This window comes from Malania oleifera, chromosome 12, assembly GCF_029873635.1.
Source record: "Malania oleifera isolate guangnan ecotype guangnan chromosome 12, ASM2987363v1, whole genome shotgun sequence".
Classification (NCBI taxonomy): domain Eukaryota; kingdom Viridiplantae; phylum Streptophyta; class Magnoliopsida; order Santalales; family Ximeniaceae; genus Malania; species Malania oleifera.
In genome coordinates, this window is record NC_080428.1 from 19632961 (window position 1) to 19638599 (window position 5639).

The following is a 5639-nucleotide window of genomic DNA, read 5'->3' on the forward strand; positions in this document are numbered from 1 at the left end:
TTCTATCTCCCCACTAGAAGTCACCTCTAGGCTAGCAAATCAAAAATAAAGACTAGTGTACAAGGAATCATCCAGAAAAAAGAGAATTGAGTTCCTTGAACTCTGATTTGATATTAACACTCAAAAGGACGATTCATAGCTCAAGGATATCTCACAAGGTGTCATAGTCGCCACGAGTGTTCTCTCAATGCTCACAGGAAACCCTAAGTGCAGTGAATCACGTGAGTGTGTATTCAACCTTGTGAGATGTCATGTAAATATAGAAAATTATATAACCAAATTAACACGAATGTACTACCAATCAATTATTCATGAAGTCATAAAATCATATAAAGAGAAACTACGCATAAATGACTCAAGTGTGTAGTTCTTAGGTTATATGCAGGTATGTGAAGGGTACGAGTCAATGTTAAAAATGGGATAATGCAGTGTAAATCTTCAGTGTTCCTCTTTCTTTTTTATTTTTGTTTTTTTTTTTTTGTTTTTTTTGTTTTTTGTTTTTGTTTTTTTTAAATATAACACTATTTTCCCAAGGCAAACCACATATGTTTAAAGCATGCAAACCACAGGGTAAATTCTCTTCCACACCCCCCAACTAGAATGTAGCATTGTCCTCAATGATGCAGGAGAATTGAAAGAATTTACCCAAGAGAGTATTTAAATGTAAAGCAAAACAACTCTAAAAATATAAATGAGAAAAAGAAGAAGTACCTGAACCGCTTTGAAAAGAATATAATGCTAGAGAATAAGAAATAACAACTACAGAACAAAGGAAAACAATGAGAAAAATATAAATATAAATGAGAAAAAAAACACAAAAAGGGAAAAGAAAAGAAAAGAAAATGAACTATACTAAGTGGGATCAAGCAAATGTAAAGTAAATTCCTCAGGTGCAAAGTTAGAAATAAAAGGCTTGAGCCTTTGACTATTAACCTTAAAAACATTACCATTTTGAGGATTCAGAATCTCTACAGCACCATGAGGAAAAACAGTCTTCACCACAAAAGGTCCACTCCACCGAGACCTTAACTTACCAGGAAACAAGTGTAGGCGAGAGTTGTACAATAGCACCTATTGGTCGGGCTCAAAAGTCTTACACTGAATGTGTTTATCATGAAAGTTCTTCATTCTCTCCTTGGACAATTTAGAATTATTGTAGGCATCCATCCTTAGCTTGTCCAATTCAGATAACTGCAATTTTCTCACGCAACCAGCATCATCAATGTTAAAATTGCATTGTTTAATTGCCCAATACGCCTTATGTTCCAACTCTACAGGCAAATGGCAAGCCTTACCATACACTAATCTATATGGAGACATGCCTAAAATGGTTTTAAAAGCTGTTCTATAGGCCCACAAGCTATCAAACAATCTCAAAGACCAATCCTTCTTATTTGGGTTAACAGTTTTCTCAAGGATGTGTTTAATTTCCCTATTTTCTAATTCAGCTTGCCCGTTGGTTTGAGGATGGTAGGCAGTAGAGATTTTGTGATGGATACCATACTTCTTCAATAAGGCTGAAACATGTTTGTTGCAAAAGTGCGTGCCTTGATCACTGATTATGGCTTTAGGCATGCCAAACCTTGCAAAAATGTTTTCTTTCAAAAATTTTATAACCACTTGATGGTCATTAGTTCTGCAAGGGACTGGCTCAACCCACTTGGAAACATAATCAACAGCAAGCAAAATGTATAAATAGCCAAAAGAAGAAGGAAATGGTCCCATGAAATCCATACCCGAACAATCAAAAATTTCAATCACTAGTATAGGTTGCAAAGGCATCATGTTTCTCCTAGTGATTCACCCTAATTTTTGACAAGGTTCACAAGCTTTACAGAAACTCAAAGCATCCTTAAACATACTTGGCCTATAAAACCCACTTTGAAGAACTTTAGCCACTGTTTTGTGGGCAGAAAAATGCCCACCACAAGCTTCTGTGTGGCAAAAATTTAAAACACTAGAAATTTCATTGTTAGGCACACACTTTCTAATGATCTGATCTGAACAATATTTAAAGAGATAAGGATCATCGTAAAAGAAATTCTTAGCTTCAGCCTTCAACCTTCTTATGTCTTGAGCATTCCAATGAGGTGGAGTTTTCCTTGTAACCAAGAAATTTACAATATTAGCATACCATGGTAAATATTCAATGGCAAATAATTGTTCATCAGGAAATTTATCAGAAATTAAAGAAAACTTCTCAGAAACTTCTGGTTGAAGCCGAGAAAGGTGATCTGCCACCACGTTCTCCACTCCTTTTTTATCTTTTATTATGAGATCAAATTCCTGAAGCAGAAGTATCCACCTTACCAGTCTTGGCTTAGTGTCTTTTTTTGACAGTAGAAATTTCAGAGCTGCATGGTCAGTGAATATTATGACAGGAGAACCAAGAAGATAAGATCTAAACTTATCCAATGCAAATACTATAGCTAGTAGTTCTTTTTCTGTGGTGGAATAGTTCTTTTGTGCCGCATTTAAAGTTTTACTAGCATAGTATATAACATATGGCAGTTTATCTCTTCGTTGTCCAAGAACAGTCCCCACAGCGAAGTCACTTGCATCACACATTGATTCAAAAGGAAGTGACTTGTCAGGAGATCGAATGATAGGTGCAGTGGTGAGACATGTTTTCAATTCATCGAAACCATTTTGACACTCTTGGGTCCATTCAAATTTAACATCATGCATCAAAAGTTTGCAAAGAGGTTTAGAAATAAAACTAAAATTCCTTATGAATCTTCTATAAAAACCGGCATGCCTTAAAAATGATCTAACATCTTTCACATTTTTAGGTGCAGGCAAATTTTATATCAAGTCTATTTTAGCTTTATCCACCTCTATGCCTCAAGAGGATACAATGTGCCCCAAAACTATTCCTTGGACCATAAAGTGACATTTTTCCCAATTTAACAACAATTGCTTTTCTTCACATATTTTCGAAACAACTTGCAAATTAGACAAACATGCATCAAATGTTTTTCCAAAAACTGAAAAGTCATCCATGAATACCTCTACACTGTCCTCAATCAAATTGCTAAAAATACTTAACATGCATCTTTGAAAAGTAGCCAGGGCATTGCATAGTCCAAATGGCATTTTCCTAAAGGCAAAAGTTCCAAAGGGACAAGTGAAGATAGTCTTCTCTTGGTCCTCTGGAGCTATTTCTATTTGATAATAACCGGAGAATCCATCTAAAAAAACAGTAATATTCATGCCCTGCCACTTTTTCTAAAACCTAGTCAAGGAAAGGCAAAGGAAAATGATCCTTCCTAGAGGTAGCATTCAATTTCCTATAATCTACACACATCCTCCAACCTGTGGTCTCTCTAGTAGGCACCAATTCTCCCTTATCATTTTCTACAACGGTCATACCAGATTTTTTTGGGACAACTTGTATTGGACTAACCCATTTACTGTCAGCAATTGGATATATGATGCCTATGTCTAACAATTTCAAAACTTCCTTTTTTACCACTTCTTTCATTGTGGGGTTTAGTCTTCTTTGCATCTCTCTAGAGGGATTCGAATCCTCTTCCAAATATATCCTATGTGTACAAATGAGCGGACTTATACCTTTAGTGTCAGCAATGGACCAACCAATGGCTGATTTGTGTTGTGTCAAAATTCTCAACAACTTACTTTATTGGTCAGGAGTCAACAATGCAGAAATCACCACTGGGAATGAGTTCTCTAGTCCAAGGTAGGCATATTTTAGTTTTGGCGGCAATGGCTTCAATTCTAACACTAGTGCCTTCTCATTGGATGGTTGTGCTGGGGTTTGTATTGCCGGTAATGGTTCAAATTTAAGCTTTCATTGCATCTCAGTTGAGTCACCTGCAACACAAAGCGAAGAAAAATGATCAGTGGACTCAGTTAAATCGAGGGAATCTTCTAATTCCTCCCACTGCTCATCACAATCATAGTTTAACGAAGGAGTGTCTACAATTAAAGATTCCAGTGAATTGACTTCTTGGATTTCTTCATGTTCTTGAGGTTGCCTGCACAAGTTGAAGATATTCAGTTCTAAAGTCATATTTCCAAAACTCAATTTTAAAACACCACTCCTACAATTGATTATGGCATTAGAAGTTTCTAAAAATGGTCTTCCCAAAATCACAGGTGGTGAAGAATTTACGCGGGATGACACTTTCATATCCAAGACCACAAAATCCACAGGGTAGTAAAATTTATCGACTTGGACCAAGACGTCCTCAATGATACCCTTAGAAATTTTTATGGATCTATCAGCAAGCTGCAAGATAATGGATGTGGTTTTCAATTCCCCTAGCCCCAATTGTTCATACACACTATAAGGTAGCAAATTAACCCCTGCACCTAAGTCTAGTAAGGCCTGCCCTATCTTAGAGTTTCCAATGACACATGAAATAGTAGGTGACCCAGGATCCTTGTACTTAGGTGGTGTGTGATTTTGAATAATAACACTAACTTGCTTAGTAAGGAAGGCCTTTTTCTGCACATTCGGTTTGCGTTTTACAGTGCATAAATCCTTTAGAAATTTAGCATAAGCAGGAATTTGTTTTATAGCATCTAGAAGTGGAATGTTAATCCTAACTTGCTTAAAAATTTCCAAGATTTCAACATGTTGTTTATCCTTGTGCAAAGAAACCAAACGTTGTGGAAACGGTGCAGGTATGGAACATGCATCATTATGTGAATTTAAAGTGTTCGACTCACCACTATCAAGAGGAGGATTAGCATTTTTACCTGAACTTCCTGCACTATGGGCAGGGTCACCCAAAACCTTACCACTCCTCAAAGTTGTAGTAGCTTTCACTGATTTCACATTGCTCCCTTCACCTGAATGCTGAGATGATCGACTGTGCCCTTGTGGATTGGGCTGGGGTTGAGTTGGAAACTTTCCTTTCTCCTGGTTACTCAAAGTGGTGGTTACTTTAGTGAGAGTCCCTCTGATGTCATTGATTTGGTTGTTGATCGTGCTATGACTCTGCATAAACTATTGCAAGCTAATAGTTAGCTGTTGTATGGAGTCTTCTACTCCTCTTCTTTGCATTTGGGGGGGCTGATTTGGAAAATGAGGTGGCCCCAAGCCTTGGCTAGCGGCTGCATAAGGATTATACTGACTTGGTCCCTGCGTAGATGGCCCCACTTGGTCATTTTTCCAACTGAGATTTGGATGATTTCTCCAACCTGCATTATATGTACTAGAATAAGGTCCAGAAGAATTCTTAGAAACCATATGCACTGGGTTAGATTGATCAAGCAAAACTTCCTTAAAAGCAGGAATAGTTGGACATGCATCAGTCACATGCCCTGGATCCTCACATATGCTGCATTTTTCAGAAGATGATGGTAAAACGTACATTTCATTTACCTCAATGGACTCTAACCTTTTAGACATCAATGCAAGCCTAGCATTCAAATCATCAACTTCTTTCAATTGATACTTACCACCCCCACCAATGCATTTTTGCTTTTCAGATCTATCATACACATCAGAGACATCCCAAGATTGGGCATTTTCAGCCAAGTAATCAAAATAATCAAAAGCTTCTTCAGGCCCTTTATTGAAAAACTCACCATTGCACATTGTTTCTACAAATTGCCTCATCTTTGGTTGCAATCCCTCATAGTAAAAACTGATGACCCTCCAATTTTCA

The 5639-nt window shown here is 37.2% G+C and overlaps 1 pseudogene; it reads right to left on the minus strand.

Annotated features, from left to right (window-relative positions):
* Positions 1 to 852: 852 nt before the first annotated feature.
* LOC131143845 (uncharacterized) lies at positions 853 to 4972 on the minus strand (annotated as a pseudogene).
* Between the last annotated feature and the right edge of the window lie 667 nt (positions 4973 to 5639).